The sequence below is a fragment of the Hypanus sabinus genome, chromosome 8 (assembly GCF_030144855.1).
Source record: "Hypanus sabinus isolate sHypSab1 chromosome 8, sHypSab1.hap1, whole genome shotgun sequence".
In the NCBI taxonomy this organism is placed as follows: domain Eukaryota; kingdom Metazoa; phylum Chordata; class Chondrichthyes; order Myliobatiformes; family Dasyatidae; genus Hypanus; species Hypanus sabinus.
The window spans coordinates 167,639,077-167,657,372 of NC_082713.1; the positions used below are offsets into that span (position 1 = coordinate 167,639,077).

General features: G+C 41.3%; 1 protein-coding gene across 5 annotated transcripts in view; it reads left to right on the forward strand.

Annotated features, from left to right (window-relative positions):
* The window catches only part of tmem117 (transmembrane protein 117), a 405,506-nt gene that overhangs the window by 312,165 nt on the left and 75,045 nt on the right, over nucleotides 1-18,296 (forward strand). The gene's annotated exons all lie outside the window — the stretch shown is intronic.

An 18,296-nucleotide genomic window follows, 5' to 3' on the forward strand; every position in this document is an offset into this window, starting at 1 on the left:
GCCCAGCAATCCCCTGATTTAATCCTGGCCTAATCAAGGGACTATTTACAATGACCAATTAACCTACCAACCAGTAGGTCTTTGGACTGTGGGAAGAAACTGGAGCATAAGGACAAAACCCACAGGGAGAGCATACAAACTCCTTACATGTAGTGACAGAAATTGAACCAGGGTTGCTGGTACTGTAAAGTGTTGTGCTAGCCACTAGTCACTACTCTATTATACATCCATATCTCTAGCAAATCAAATACTTTTAAAATCTATTGATCGCTGTCCTTTTCCCTGTAATGCAACAAATTGCCCACAAGGTATCAACAAACTGGAATAAAATACTATTTAACTGGCCGTTAAGTATTGGACAACATACGAGGAAATGTCCACAAATCCCCTTTAAATAGTCACAGGGCATCATTTATATTGACCTCAGAGGGCAGAGGTACATTGGTCTAACAGCTCATCCAAAAAATGTACCTTTTGATAGAGCACGACACTCGGCAGTGCTCAACTCTCTATCTTCTGACTCTGAGCTGAGAATGCTCTGGTTGTACTATAATTGACTTCTTTTTTTTGGTTTTGTTATATATAGTTTCATGTTTTACTTAAAGTGATAGAAAAGCTTGGGGAGGATTTAAATTACACATTTATTGTGTCCGTTGGGAAATCAGTAGACGTTGTCCTTGGTGTTTTCAAACTGGATTAATATTTCAAGAAATGGTGATTGCAGTCAGGATGAAGACTGAAGACTATGCTGAGAATTAACAAAATTTAGCGATTCAAAAAAAGCAAATGATACATCAATATTTACAATCAGATTGATTGTTGCAGCTGAGAACTAGGACTGGGGCACAAATTCAACTCGCAGTTTAGATACTCACTTAATATGGTGGGAATGCATTTTGAATGCTCTAGGAATTCAGTTTATTGATTTCTAATTTCCAGCACATATGCTGCTCAGTTGTAAGCTTGCCATGCCCAAAAGTGGATGAATGAACATTGTTGCAGAGTTTTGCTTGCTTGTAGTAAATGAGACCATGATATGATAATGGCTGCACTAAAAGGTAGAACAGAATGAGCAAGTTATTCTAAATAAGCAGCAAAACTTAGATTTTATTCATATTACATTCTCATCTAGTACAGGGGTTCCCAATTTTTTTAATACAATGGATCAATCCCATTAAGCAAGGGATTCGTGGACCCTGGGTTGGGAACCCCTATTCTATTGGCTCAGTGAAGAGAAACGGTTATGTTACTGGGCTAGTAAATTGGAGGTCTTGACTAATGATCCATAGATAATGCAAAGTGTTGGAAAAAGCATCCATGTCATTGAAGTTCAATCCACCTATCAAACCAATGTCATGTAACACTCCTATCCTCAAGTATAATCTTTTCCTTCCTGGCCTGTCGACGTGGTATGGTTTTCCTCATTAGAGATAGGATGCTCAGAACTCTGATTTGACAGCGTTAATGGTCTTGGCTGACACCCATTCATTTTGGAATCTAGGAGGTGTACTGTAGGTGGCTGCAGTAAGACTAAGTGTGGGTAGGGAGGGGTGGGATCAGTGATGAAAGTCTGAGGCAATTCCCCACATCCATATCCCCTTTCACCAGTGTCCCTCTTATGACCCACACATGAATGTTAGCTCACAGCCTAATCATTTGTTCATTCGTTATGTGTCACGTCGTATGACGTAAGTGTTCATGGGCTTTCCATGACCATGATTGTTCTTGGCAAATTTCTCTACAGAAGTGGTTTGTCATTGTGTTCTTCTGAGTTGTGTCTTTACAAGACAGGTGGCTCCAGCCATTATCAATATTCTTCAGAGGTTGTCAGTGGTCACATTACTAGGACTGGTTATGTGCACCGGCTGCTCAAATGGCCATCCACCACCTGCTCCCATGGCTTCATGTTACCCTGATCTGGGGGCTGAGCAGGTGCTACACCTTGCCCAAGGATGACTTGCAGGCTAGCAGAGGGAAAGGAGCACTTTACACCTCCTTTGGTAGAGATGTTTCTTTACCCTGCCACCCTGAAAGCAGTAACAGGGGTGATAAACAACTATGGCTGGGTCATCATATCTATTTTAAACTGGCATTTATTGGAGGGCCATCCCTTCTCCTGGGACTCTTCTTTGGACTTTGTATGCTCTTCCTGTGCAGGGAGAGAAGGGAACTGAATGATATTAATGGTGTCATTCAGATGTATAAGGGACACTTGCAAAGGATGCCAATGAAAAGAATAATGCATTGTTTTGTGTATTGGTATTGATTCATTATTGTCACATGTACCAAGATACAATGTAAAGCTTGTCTCGCATACTCTTTATAGAGGTCAAATCAAACAATGCAGAACAGAGTGTAAAACCTATCGAAAATGTGAAGGGCAGATAAATGATAAAGTGCAAGATCATAATGAGGTAGATTGTGAGGCCAAGAGTCCATCAAATCATATAAGAGCTCCACTGAAGAATCTGATAACAGTAGATAGAAGCCATCCTTGAGCCTAGTGGTATGTACCATAGGGCTTTTGTATCTTCTGTCTGATGGGAAAAGGGAGAATGTCCAGGGTGGGAGAGGTCTTTTATTATGCTGACTGCTTTACTGAGACAGTGAGAAGTATAGTCAAATTTCATAGAGACAAGACTGGTTAGAACACAACACACAGGAACAGAATTAGGTAATTCGACCCATCGAGTCTGCTCCACCATTTAATCATAACTAACTTATTATTCTCTCTCAACCTCATTTTCCTGTCTTCTCCCCGTCACCCTTGACACCCATTGCTAATCAAGGATTCATCAACCTCTGTTTTAAATATAACCAAGGACTTGGCCTCCACTTGATCAACTGTTGTAGTGAATTCCACAGATTCAACACCCTCTAGCTAAGGACATTCCTCTAAGTAACATCCAAGGAAATTCCTCCTCACTCCCATTATAAAGAGATATCCTTGTATTCCCAGGCTGTCCCAAGGTCTGCACAAATCTTGGGAGTTCTGATTCATGGAGTAATTGAGTCGGACCACACAGAAACAGACCCTTCAGCCCATTGAGTCTATATGACCATCAAATACTTATCTGTACTAATCTGAATGATCCTGTAATGTGCTAGGCTTTGTCTACACCTCTCTGTAGTTTCTTGCAGTCATTTGCAAAGCAGTTGCTATACCAGGCCATTATGTATCCAGAAAGCCAATGGTGGCACAGCAGGCAGTAATGTGAGGATATGCCTAGACAGAAAAGGATGGCTGTGTTCGAGGGAAATGTTGATATGAGGAATGGTATGAGAAGGTGAAGTAAAGTGAAGGGGATGGGATGAGATGAGATGCACCAGGTGCATGTGTCATTCTCTTTTCCTGCTCTGCATAATCATTGAAAAGCACTGAATCTATAGGCAAAACTTCTCTCTTTCAGATGTGGTTGATAATTTCCTGCCAGGCATGCTGTGTTTCACTGGCAGACTGCTTCTTCCTGTTAACAAGGATGAGTAGCCCAAACATCCTCTGTACGATACACAGGGACATTTTGCCCATGAATCTGGACTTTCTTCTGTCATTTCCTACTGTGGATCTCAAAACCCAACCAATCTGCATATTTGAAATGTTTCCACAAGTAAAGCCATAAGATATGGGAGCAGAATTAGGTCATTTGGCCCATCAAGTAGGCTCCACCATTTCATCATGACTGATCCATTTCTTTCTCAGCCCCAATCTCTTGTCTTCTCCCTGTGTCCCTTCATGTCCTGACTAATCAAGAATCTATCAACCTCTGCTTTAATTATACCCAATGACTTGGCCTCCACATCCACCTGTGGCAACGCATTCCACAGGTTCACCATTTTCTGGATGAAAAATTCCTCCTCATCTCTGCTCTAAATGGATATCCCTCAATTCTGAGGCTGTATTCCCTGGTCTTAGATCCCCTACCACATGAAACATCCTCTCCACATGCTGAAGTGGGGATTGATCAACATGAATTGTCATCCTGCCAGCGTATCCTTAACTGTTGGGTAATCTAGAAATGATACAATACGCTTCCACGCTTCCTGCATGCAACTGGATGCTTGGACTCAAAAAGTGTCTGGATATTAAGGGCCAGCTCGCACAATTGATCAGTAGTTAAAATGAAACAATCACCAAATGCAGCCAATGAGACTTCAGGGATTAATCATAATTAATGGCATGACAGAGACATTCCTCACTATGCAGATAAAATGATAGCAAACATAACAGTAAGGCTTTATTGTCTAGTATATCCATTGAACTGTTAAGATTGACTATTGGACCCTGAGGATCCACCCCTATTCCATTTATGGTCGTGGACAGAAGCTACACTTTTCACATCTATTATAAAAATGGTAATTATCAACTGTACCCATTCTCTGACAGGGTCAGTAATCAAGTCATATGTCACGACTGAAGGCCAAACACCCTAATCTTTGTCAAGAAAATTCATGTATAAATCACGAGAGCAGAACCTAGTTGCATGATGTTGCAGACAGCAACTCATTTCAGAAAAGAAGCACATGCCATAGAGACTTTTAAATATTGATGTGCCACTTCCATGCTCAGCTGTAAGTAGTACTGCTGTATTACAGACTGTATGCTGACTGTGGTCCATTCTGTTCTTTTTAGAACAATGAATAACTTACAAAATTTTTCTCCGTGTGTTTTACAGAGAATTATTGGTGGAGGTTTAATTCTTAATCAGACTCTTTTGCATAATCAGATGATAGTGCATGATAAAACTGCTTCTAATTAGCATTTTGCATTTATATTTCAACCTACTAGTAATAAATTCCACATTTCATAAATGAAATTTATTATTAATAATGTGTAAATGTTTTGTCTGCTGGAGGCTTTCCCCCTCATTCAGTTGTTTGTTTCAAAAGGCTAAAAACTGGAACTCCAGCTCACTTAGTGCTATGAAATGCTTTACGTAAACTGACAAGAGCTTTTAGGTTAAGATGGATCCATTAGATTATTGACTTCGCTGTCTGATTGATAATGTAGACAATTAGGTCACACATTCTTTATTAAAGACAATTTGCATTAATTTCCATAGATTTTTATGTGAAGATGAAAATGCTTTGCAATATTTCTAAGAATATGTACTTGTTACATTTCAGCTGCATACTAAGTAAATTTTTAAAATATACATACATAACAAAGTCAAGTAGTATTCTTTAGTATATAGAAAATAGAACATAGAAGAGTCCAGCACAGGAATAGGCCATTTAGCCCACAGAGTTGTGCCAAGCCAACTAAAATACAAATCAAATACACCCGAACATTAATTCATCCTACCTACAGCATGTACATATTCTTCCATCTTCCTTACATCCATGGGCCTATCCAAATATCTATTAAAAGCCTCTAATGCATTTGCCTCTATCACCATACCAGGAAGTACATTCCAGGCATCCATGATTTTCTAAGTAAAAAACTTATCCCCCATATCCTCTTTGAACCAAAAGATTCTTGAAAAGGCTGAATCTGAACACATAATCCTAGTTGACTATCAACTGCAGTTGTGAGGGAACATTACATGGCCAGTTGCTATCTTTTGGGTAATGCAGTTTCTTCCCAGGTTACAGAGGAGTTCTGTTCCTGTTATCTGTTTGTAACCCGGACAGTTTGCAAATCAGAAATGTGGTCACAAACCGAGTTTAGGGGCAGGAAAGATACTTGTAGCCCCATGGCAGCTGGTATGATCCATTTAGCCATTCTTCCAAATGCACAATTGTGTCTATGGACTGTACATAAGTTGGGTGTCATAACCTGGGGAAGACCTGTATGTTAAACTGTCCTGCCTTAAAGATCCAAAATTCTGAAGGTCCCCCCGGCTCGTTCTGGCTAAAAATGCAGATTGTCCTGCCACTGATGTTTTTGATGGTTTGTAGGAGTTTGCTATGAGCTTTTCCTACATTACATGGTAATTAGAAACTAGCCTCACTGATTGTGAAGTGCTTTGTTAAAGTTCAAGTTCAGTTTATTGTCATTCAATTGTACACATGTACAACACAGTACACATAATTCACACGTAACACATAAAGTAATTTCACCACAAATAAATTAACAAGTACTAAGGTGCATATACAATGCAAGTTAAAAAGTAAGCAATATAATGTTACTGATGCTTTCTATATGATGAGACCTGGGTGGTGATAGGGAGTTCAGTAGTCTTATGGCCTGGGGAAGAAGCTGGGGAACGAGTGGGATCACTGATAGTGCCAAGGGCCCCAGGTACACAGTGCTCCTCCTGATAAATATCCAAATTAGGTGGAAAAGAGATCCTGATGATCTTCTCAATAGTTCTCGCAATCCTTTATAGGGACTTGTGGTCAGATGTCTTGCAATTTCTGTACCAGATGGTGGTGCAGCTGTTCAATACTCTCAATGGTACTCCTGTAAAAATTGGTTAAAATGGGGGGAGCAGAAGAAGCCTTACCAGCCTCAATCTCTTCAGGAAGTGAAGCTGCTGTGCTTTTCTGAAAGGATATATCCTAAGATCTTTACACTGTCCACTACATTACTGATAATTTACAGTGAGCCATTTTCCTTCAAAACTACATGTCTTTGGAAAGTGGGAAGAAACTGGTACACCCAGGGAAATCTCATCCGGTGATAGGGAGAATGTGTAAACTCTACAATGACAGCAGGAACTTCGGATCAAGCATAGTTCATTGAAGCACTGTGCTGCCCAGTATGTGATTCCAACAGTTGCACGACTTTAAATATTACATGCAGATCCTTTAGGCAATAGATCTGCTTTACAATTCAGTATTTTCTTGTAGATTTTCTCACTGACCAGGAGTTGAATATGATTTATAATGAAGCATTGCTTTACATTAACTTGAATTAATTAAGTTTTGCAATCCATCTTGCAAACGAGATGCTGGAACTGTTGAAGAAAGATAGAGCTATTGGTATGTTAATGAATTTACCTCCAGGCTCAATCAATGAAACATCATTGGAAGTATAACCCATAATGATTGGAGACAGTATGTGAATGATTTGTTGTTTTAGATTCTTCAGCTGAGGCTTGTTTGAACTGACGTCTTTAACATGTAGCAACAGGGAGGCAGCAGTATCTGGTTAATTAGCAGGTCCACTAACTAGTTCCCTGACAAGAAAAACTATTTTTTCAGTTCCTTTTATGCTATGTGGTTAGGAAACAACAAAAAAAAAGAAACTGGTTCAGGGCCAGTTTCACCAAAGAGATTTGAATTAAGAAAAAATGAGGCAAAGTACAACATATCTGTTAATCCTTCATAAAGAAAATGGTACAAGAAAGTGACATATCTTTAACTTACTGGAAGACATAGAATGCTCAGCAAAGACAGAGCTACTCAGCCAACAAACACCAGTTCTAGCCTTATCAATATGTGGCCCAATTAGTCATTCTTGTCAGTTCTTTTTGTTAATGTTCCTTTCCTGTATGTATCCACATCATGTCAAATGCACCCAAAGACTGGCAAATCTATGAACTCTACACTGTAGATGTGGAAGGTCAATCACTAACATGTTTGAAGGTAAAGGTGGACAGACTTTTAATGGAATCAAGGGGTATGGGTTTAGTGCAGGAAAGTAGCTCTGTGGTAAAGATAATGATTTTATTGAATGGCAAAGCAAGCGTGAAATCGTAAGGTATTGAAGAAGAGTTAGGCCATTCGACCCATTGAGTCTGCTCCATCATTCCATCATGGCTGATTTATTATCCCTCTCAATCCTATTCTCCTCCTTGTAACATTGGCTTCTACAGCTGTTTGTGGCAATGAATTCCATAGATTCACCACACTGATTTAGGAAATTCCTCCTCATATATAGGATCTATAGGAACATCCTTCTGTTCTGAGGTTGTGCCCTCTTGTCCCAGACTTCCCACTATAGAAAAGATCCTCTCCACTTCCACTCAGTCAAGGCCTATCAATATTCAATAGGTTTCAGTGAAAATCCCCCCCCTCCATTCTTCTAAACACAGGTGAGTACAGGCCAAGAGCTATCAAACACTCCTCATAGGTTAACCCTTTCAATCACGTTAACCTCCTCCAGACCCTTTCTAAGGGACGTGCTCCGAGGTGAGGTGCCAAATGGTTATATTGTGTTGATTTCTTATCTTCTTAGTATTTTTTTACCTTAATTGTTTTATTAGGAGAGATGCTTACTAAAGATGAGATTTGCTATTAAACATACAGTAACTAGTTGATTTCAGAATAACATACTTAGTCTTCTATACCAGCTGTTCCTTTAGGTAGTTATAGCAGGGAGTGGTAATGGGGATAAACTCCCACTACCTATTAAATTTTCCCAGTTGCGTGTACTTCAAATAGCTTCTGACAACCAAGTCCACCTCCTGGCCTTCACCTGTGGCTTCGCTACTAATCCCAGTAGGACCATTTCTACTGACAGGAGAAGGGGCAAAGGTGGGCTGCTGGAGTCTTAAAACCAGTCGCTTTGGGCCGATGGGGCTCATCAACCGTGGTTGGCAACTCATCTAGGAGGAAGAAAACTCTGATCTCAAGCCTCCGCTGCCTTGTGACCATACCCACTCATGGGAAGGCTTTGGGTGTAAACTCGGAGGGAAAATATCTGGAGCTAGAGTCCTGAAGGCAGTCCTACATTGAGTGCAACACTGACTAGCAACTCATGCAATGCTGCTGGTGTCAAACTGTATCAGTTCCTGCCGTTCTTTTGGGACATCAGATGTGTGGAAAAGGGGAGCTTGCTAGGTGGGCAACAGCTTGCTCTCCATATGGTACTGCTTTTCTAGACAGCTAGGATGCAATATCCATGGCCGACCCAACTGACATAGGCGCATATTTCTGAACTAGGACTCCCAACCAGCATGACAGCTAATCCTAGTCACTCAAACATCTTGTTCTGCTGTTGAGAGTTGGTGAATTAGGTATGAGCATCCGAATCAGTGCTTTGCAACAGATTGCCAGAGTTTAAACCTGTTGAACTGCCACGTAACTACATCCTGCTCTCTTTGTTAATATAGTTTATGGTTCAATTAAGTGTTATAAACAATGGACTGTCAAAACAGCTTTAAACCCCATTCATCAAAGGTATTAAATCTACAGCATCTTATACTGCAGCCTGAAATCTTGCCCAACAGTCACCCCTGAGAGCTCTAATATCACTTTTGTGAAGGTTAAATGGGATTGGTGTTTCTTGAGGACAATGCTCCATAAATATCAATGTTTTATGGGTACCTTAAGCCTGCACTGGTCTCCATTGATTTACTGTGGCTTATATACATTAGGCAACCCTCGGGAAACATCGCCTGTGCGTGAATATCTCCTGGAATCAGAAGCTGCACTGTAATTACAGCAAGTGAGATCCATAGCACTTAATGAGCTCAGACACGTTGGGTGAATTTCTTGTTGAAAACACAAAGCTTGTTTTAACTTAAGCACATCCTTGATTAGTGCTCTGTTCACTTAAGTATGAAGACATTTAAGGATTCAATCATTTTAAGTTACTGAATGAACATTGTGCAAGCTGTCTAATAGAATGGAATTAATGCTTGGAATGACTCCAGAATCATGCATTGTCTCGAGGGAAGGATTAAATATTTATGATGAGTGTTTGCAGTGAAATTTATGTGGAGGTTCCTGCAGCTTCAGTATTCTGTTTAATTTATTTCTTTGTTCTTCCACACACTGTTGCCTTACAGTACACGGGATTCTGTAGGCTTTTACTTCATTGATGGGGACAAAATGACACTTCAGTGATCCAAAGACCTAAAAAAAAAAATGCATTTGTCAGTAGGAAATGTTCCAGGAATTCTATTAAAATGCATTGCACATGCTGGGAAGGAAGAGTCAGACTCAGTCACATAGGTAAAATGAGCTAACTAATCTGTCAGGCAACCATCAATGGAGGACATCGTTTTGCTTTGGCAATTGCACCATCGCAAAGCTCTGTACTCCAGTGGGCCTCAGCAACATGTTCAGCTCTATCAGCATGGAAGTCTTTAAGGATTTAATAAAAACGATGCACAAACTTCACCAGGTGACTCTTTGTTCTCATTCAGCAGCACTGCAGCCATTAAACATTAATGAATGCAGATTACCTTTATATTTTTTAAAGAATATATAGACTTTTTGTGTTTGCATAACAAAGCAAGCAGTTTTTAGGCTTTATGCTCCATACGTTGAAGTAAAATGGCTTTCTGCATGATGTCTAAAGATTTATTATTCAAAGCACACCTCTAAATTATTTTACTGTTATTCAGCAAATGTACATGCAAGAAAATATAGGGTAATCTCTTTTCTTTGAGGATATTGTTCCCAACATTTCTGTGCATTCATTTTATTCCACTAATGATGTGGTGTGATAGCTTTAGCTTGAAAAGAGCCTGATGAGTTTGTGAAATGAAGAGGTTACCACTCAGTCGACAGTGGTACTTCACGGGGCTCAGTCAGTTGCAGGCAGTTCAGAGGGCTGCATTTGTTTTCAGTTTGGTAAGCTTAAATCCAATATAAATGTTGTTAAAGGGTGTACTGTTAGGCTGCTGAAGAGTTATTTGGGGGAGGACGAAGAACCTGAGCTCCACAGTGCAGTATGAGGCATAGGTGTTAATTAATTTGGAATTTGGACCATTCGGTTTTAAGAAACAAATTGAAAGTTTCTCACATCTAAGGCCAAGCAAACAAGATATGCAAGGGTTGACAACTATACATATTAAATAATTAAATGCTACCATTATTTCATTGACTTAGATGTCTTAACTAAAGCAAACAAAATGTGTGTTAATTCTGGACCCAATGTGTATGATTGTACATGTAGGAGTTGAAATCTATTTAGCTGGACAATAAGTGACAGAAGAGACAAATGATTTGGGAGGAGCCTGTGAATGTTGAAGAAAACCCCATATTACCCCATCCTGGGCACTTATTTCAGGTGGAACTCAGATTTTCATCTATAGTTATAAACCATGATTTTCACGCTCCAGTCAGCGGAAACAATAATCTTGGCCTCGAAATGCTGGTCAGAAAATTAGAATATTCTTTTTTGTCATCTTTGGAAGTGAGTTTGAAGGGAACATGGGTTGTTAGTGTGGCCTAAGGAAGATAGGTAGCATTTTAGGTCCAGTGATGTTGGATATTAATAATTTAGCTTGTTCCAACAAGAGCCAACTTAACCTAATTTGAACTCACAAGCCTTTAAGATATCTTTGCTTTTCTATTTTTGGAATTTTGCAAATATCCTACTTAATTTAATCACCTTTGGATGTTGCTTTCAGCTGCCTGGAATACATCCATAGCCATCATTTGCTATATCTTTCTTTCTTTCTCCCTCTTTCCTACTTTCTCTCCCTCCCCCTCCTCCTCTACCCCTTCCCCTCTCCCCTCTTCTCCTCTCCCCTCTTCCCCTCTTCTCCTCTCCCCCTTCCCCTCTCCCCTCTTCCCCTCATCACCTCCCCCTCTTTTCCTCCCCTCTCTTCCTCCTGCTCCTTCCCCTCCTCCCCTTCCCCTCCCTTCCTCTCTCCCCCTCCCCTCCTCTGCTCCTCTTCCTCTCCTCCTACCCCCTCCCATTCTGTTGCATACAGTGAAGCAGTATGGTACAGTTGGTAGAATTGCCTCAAGCTCCAGCAGTTTAGATTCAATCCTGACTGTTGGTGCTGTCGTATTCTCTCTAACTCTGTAGGTTTCCCTGACTTATTCCAGTTTCCTTCCACATCTGAAGAACATGTGGGTTGATATGAATTGACTACTGCATACTGTGTAAGTGAGTGGGAGAGTCTGAAGGGAGCTGGTGAGAATAACATGGGATTCATGTTGGATTAGGCCACGTAGGTGGTTGATGACACATCACTGGTGGGCTGAAAGGCCTGTTTCTCCACTGTACTACAAATCTCTCACTCTCTTCTGTGTACTTTCTCTCTTTATTTTTCTCACACTCTCTGATGCACTGTTTTCTTCATACAGTGTATACTTTGTCTTCTTTCATTCTTTCTCATCTGCACTGGTGTACCCTCCTTTTCTTTCATACACTCTCCTGTACTCCATCTGCACCTCTCTTTTGCAAGCACTTTCACTCTCAGATTCCCTATCAAATGTATTTTGTCTTCATATATACCATCCCTAACTTCATTCTCTTTATGCACTCTCTCTCTCACACACATGCATGCACGCACGCACACACACACACACACACACACACACACACACACACACACACACACACACACACACACACACACACACACACACACACACACATAAACACACACTCACTCTTCCTTTCTCACCCTCACTGTCACTCTTTCTTGGTTTAGCAACTTGTTTATCCTCCAGCCTTCGTGCTTGGCTTAAGAATTACAAGTGAAGAAAGGAAGGGGCAGAGTGACAATGAGATCGGGCAGGAGAGAGCGAGGGAAAGAGTGGGGAGACGCGATAGGGGCAATGGGTATTGCTAGCTGAAAGGATAAGATGCAAGTCCTTTGGTGAATAGGAATTTAGCATTGGGTTGTTTGGTATCCCAGTCATATGGGTTGCTGAGGGGCAGTTATCCAAAGTTATCTAGGTTGTTTCCTTAATGCACCTCCCTCGTTCTGTTCTCTTCCTCCACAGTTGCTCACTCTGCAGCTGCTATCCACACTTGAATTTTCTTGATGATAAACTTGCACAGCATACAGGAAAGTACCTTGAATACTGAGACACACAGATTTTCCTTCAGAATAGCCCCTGCAGTGGATACTGAGACACACAGAGGCCCCTTCAGAATAGCCCCTGCAGTGGATACTGAGACACTCAGAGTCTCTTCTGAATAGCCCCTGTTACAAATACTGAGACACACACAGAGCCCCTTCACAATAGCCCCTGTGTTGGAATTAATATTTGAGCACATTAATGGTCTGTGTTAACACCTTCCACAATATGTTCCATGGCAGTTGTGTTGTACACTTGGCTGTCCATAACACCATAAGAGATAGGTGCAGAATTAGGCTATTTGATCCATCGTCTATTCTGCCATTTCATCATGGATTCATTTTCCTTCTCAGCCCCAATCTGCTGCCTTCTCTCCCTATCCCTTCATGCCCTGACTAATCATGTATCTGACAACCTCTGCATTAAATATACCTAATGACTTGGCTTCTACAGCTGCCTATCGCAATGAATTCCACAGATTCACCAGTCTCTAGCTAAAGAAATTCTTCCTCTGCTCTGTTTGAAATGGATGTTTCTCGATTCTGAGGCTGTGCCCTCTCATCTTGGGCTCCCCCACCATAGGAAACATCCTCAGCACATGCACTCTATCGAGGCCCTTCACCATTTGATAGGTTTCAATGAGGACCCCCCCCGCATTCTTCTGAAGTCTCGTAAATACAGGCCCAGGGCCATCAAACGCTGCACATATGACAAGCCTTTCAATCCCAAAATCATTTTCGTAAGCCTCCTTTGAAGCCTCTCCAATGTCGGCCACCTTTTGGTTCATTCTGGTGGCTCCAGTGAGAATGGTACAGCAGATTAGTATACAGAATTAATTATAATGTTAAATTATAGTGTTCATGGTCATACACCAGCTGGACATTGATGGAGTGAATGAAGTTTGATTGAATATTGAGAGGCCTAGGTAGAGTGGATGTGGAGAAGAAGTTTCCTGTTGTGAGGGATTCTAGGACCAGAGGGTACAGCTTTGGAATAGAAGGATATCCCTTTAGAACAGAGATGAGGAGGAATTTCTTTAGCCAGAGGGTGGTGAAATTCATTGCCACAGACACCTGTGGAGGCTAAGTCATTGGATATATTTAATACTGAAGTTGATAAGATTCTTAGTTAATAAGGACATCAAAGATGACAGGTAAAAGGCAGAAGAATGGGAATGAGAAGAGTAACAAATCAACCATGATGGAATGGCAGAGTAGACTCCATGGGCAAATTGGGCTAATTCTGCTCCCATGTCTTACAGTATTGTGGCAAAGGTTACCAGGAGAAGGCAGGAGAATGGGGTTGAGAGGGAAAATAAATCAGCCATGATTGAACTCGCTGGGACAAATGACCTAATTTTTCTCCTAAGTCTTCTGGCTGTCTCAGAGATCAGAGTACTGTAAATTGGCATGAGTGTAGTCAGAGATGCCCTTTTACCAAGGAGTAAACTGAATCCTGATAAATGTATGGGAGCAGCAAGTTTATGCTGACTCCTTGCCACTCCCTCTAGGCTTAAACAAAGATGAAGAATTCTAGAAAGCCTTGTGCAGTCACAGGAAGCATTGATAGAAATCAACCAGCAAATTACCTGCAATTAGTTGATGTCCCCCTTAAGCATCATTGCTAGGGCAACTTCATTTCTGTTGCAGAAAGATGTTCTCTGTTTTGGCTTTGGTGCCCAGACAACAGGCGCAATGGAAATGAATTTTGCAGTTAATGAGCCTAATGTTTTTTTAATGAAGACGAACTTGATTATACGGTGCCAAATTTTTAACCACACATTTTCTGATCATGGCTCCCTCAGGAAACAGATTGATTAGTGTGCAATGGCATCATTTCTTCTGCAATGCAGTGGTTTTGTGTGTGTGTGTGTGTGTGTGTGTGTGTGTGTGTGTGTGTGTGTGTGTACATTGTACCATTTTAATAGATTAATATGCTTTATCCTTTATGTAGTTAGAAGCTATTTTATCTACTGGACAGAGCTCTCAATTTGCACACTTTAGATTTGTTGTTCAATATCCACTGTGATTTGTTTGCAGAACATGTGCTTCTTGAATGGCAGCCACCTTTTGCCAAGTTTGATGGGCTTAATCCTCTCAGCTAACAACTGCTAATGCTGCATGAGTTGCCACAGGCTAGATGCCCAGTTAATCAAAGGGGACTTGCGATGTGATGATTCGATGAAAAGTTGATACGTTAGAGATCCTACTTCACAGAGTCATAGTGCAGTGTAGAAATAGGCTTTTGGTACATCTCATCCATGCCTAACCAAGCTGTGGTGCAGTTCACAGTTTTAATGCATGCTATGTTTTCATAAGCATGGGACAACCAACCCTAAATAAACTGACACTTCCATATTGTCCATTAGTATTCTGAATCATATTCAGCTGCTCCGTAAATTGACAAGTTTGTGTATTATTGCCACTGGTCCATGCAGAGCAGTCTCAATGGGCTGAATGGTCTAACTTTGCTCCTTTGTCTTATGGTCTTATGCAGGAGATAAGTCAGTTTATCATGTTGTACTGCAACACCTGAAAGATGCTGGAAATATGGTTCGGAGGAACTGGCAGGAGCGAATAGCCAACTTGAGAGAGAAAAGTTCAATCTTCAAAGTACATTTATTATCAAAGTATGTATACATTATATAAGCTTGAGTCTCCTAACAGGCAACCACGAAGCAAAGAAACCCAAAAGAATCCCCCAAAAAAAAGACTGTCATACACAATGTGCAGAAAAAAAAACAAATATTTCAAACAATAAATGCAAGCCAATAGCATTCTGAACTGAAGTTCACAGAGATGCCGTCCCCAGACCTTTCGTTCAGTGCTGTGCCGAGCAGTGAACTGAGCCAGTCCATCCCTGGCCTGGGGACCCGGCATTATGACTATTTCAATCTAGCTTGGCTCCTAAATCATCATCCAGACGACAAGCTCAGTTACTTCGGTATGCTCTGACTCTGGGACCTGGACTCCACTGCCTGTACCCAAATTTCCCGATTTGGCCCAGCACTAAATCATCGTACAAACACTAGGTTCAATCAACATCAGGAGAAGTTGAGAATGTGAGAGTAGGACTCCCTGTTAATTGTTAAAATAACCTGTTCACCATTATGAAGTTCTCTTGGTGCTATCCTAACCTTAATGGCCACCTTTGTATGTTGCAGCATAGGTCTCTGTGTAACAGAGACTCTTGGTGTTTGCTTGAGTAGGTGTCATGACGTACTGATGTTCGACCTGACCCTGCTGTTGGAAAGGAAGGCTCCAGCTGCACTGCTCTATTTAGATGGATCAAGCTGCACTATTTGGTTCTGCAGAAAAATACTTCTGACCACAAGTCAATCAGGCATTGGCCTGCACAGAATGTCCTCAACACCTTGTGGGAAATGGAGACAGTGAATCCTTTTGGATGGGTGGTATGGTAGCATAGTGGTTAGCATATCGTTTTATAGTGCTAGTGATCACTGTTTGGGTTTCATTCCCTGCATCTGCCTATGTTCTTCCTGTGACTGCATGTGTTTTCTCTGGGTGTCCCATTACCTCCCACGTTCCAAAGACGCATGGGTTCGGGTTAGTGAGTTGCGGGCATGCAGCGTTGACACTGGAATGTAGCAACTCTTGTGGGCTGCCCAGCACAATCCTCATTGATTTGATTTGAGACAAACAATGTAATTCACTGTATGTTTTGATGCTTCGATGTACATGTGATAAAAATAGCTAATCTTTAATCCAAGTAGTCTGTCAAAGTAATTTGGTGAGATGCCTCCTTATCAAAACTCTCAAACAAATACTAAGGCATTGCTTGTCTGATATTGAGAAGGATGCTTCCTGTCAGTTCCCTTATGCACAGCTAAAGTCTCGCTCTCCACTGCATGCTACCTTTGAGATGGCTGCAGTGTGGATGAAATGTCATCTGTCTGCTTGTTGACCATTCCTTTGCCAAGAAGGCCTTTGTCAAGGTTCATCTTGAGTTGGTACACAAAATAAGTTATACACAGTTGACTGTACTCTTTTCCATAGAGGCTGCCTGGCCTGTTGAGTTCCTCCAGCATTTTGTGTGTGTTGCTTGGATTTCCAGTATCAGCAGATTTTCTCTTGTTTGTGACATGAAATAAGTTTCTATGTGTTCTATAAACTCCATTTTGAGGCAAACAATGGCTGCTGCTGTAAGATTACCAACTCAGCAAAAGGTACAACTTGCCTCAGATTTGTGGGTCTTTCAGTGACTGAATGAAAATGCTGTACGAGCATGTTCCAAGGTGTAAGATCATGTGCTACGGGGCACATTGATGTTGGTGGATCCACTGCAAAGGGTCTGTAAGGGAATACCACTGTGCAGGGAAATCTTGAACTGGGATCCGTGTAACCATGGACACCTCTGAAACTTTTCACTGAAGTTATGTGTAGCAATGAAACGTCAACTGACACATTGACATAGTGAAAATATTGGACCTTGTTTTGTGGATCCGGAACTTGCTTGCCCACAGAAGGCAAAGAGTAGTTATAGATGGGTCATATTCTGCATGGAGGTCAGTGACCAGTGGTGTGCCTCAGGGATCTGTTCTGGGGCCCCTTCTCTTTGTGATTTTTATAAATGACCTGGATGAGGAAGTGGAGGGATGGGTTAGTAAGTTTGCTGATGACACAAAGGTTGGAGGTGTTCTGGTTAGCTTGGAGGGCTGTCAGATGTTACAGCAGGACATTAATAGCATGCAAAACTCAGAGGTGACAGATGGAGTTCAACCTAGATAAGTGTGAGTTGGTTCATTTTGGTAGGTCAAATATGATGGCAGAATATAGTATTAATGATAAGGCTCTTGCCATTGTGGAGGATCAGAGGGATTTTGGAGCGCTAGTTCATAGGACACTTAAAGCTGCTGCACAGGTTGACTCTGAGGTTAAGAAGGCATACGGTGCATTGGTCTTCATCAACTGTGGGATTAAGTTCAAGAGCCGTGAGGTAATGTTACAGCTATTTTCAGATCCTGGTCAAACCCCACTTGGAGTACTGTGCTCAGTTCTGCCAACCTCACTACAGGAAGGATGTGGAAATTATAGAAAGGGCGGAGAGGAGATTTACAAGGATGTTGCCTGGATTGAGGAGCATGCCTTCTGAGAATAGGTTGAGGGAAATTGGCTTTTTCTCCTTGGAGTGACGTAGGATAAGACGTGACCTGACAGAGGTGTATAAGATAATGAGAGGCATTGATCATGTGGATAGTCAGAGGCTTTTCCCCAGGGCTGAAGTGGCTAACACAAGAGGGCACAGTTTTAAGGTGCTTGGATGTAGGTACTGAGAAGATGTCAAGAGTAAGTTTTTTACGCAGAGAGTGGTGAGTGCGTGGTATGGGCTGCTGGCAATAGTGGTGGAGGCAGATACGATAGGGTCTCTTAAGGTACATGGAGCTTAGAAAGATAGAGGGCTATAGGTAATCTGATGTATCTGAGGTAATTTCTAAGGTACGTACATGTTCGGCACAGCATTGTGAGCATAAGGGCCCGTTATGTACTGTGGATTATCTAAGTTTCTATTGCTTATTGTGTGCACAAATTTTATAGAACTGTTGGCCTTATTTTACCATTCTCCACATGTTTCCCAGCCCAATAAATATGAAAAAATCAAGGCCATTGTTTTTAGAAATT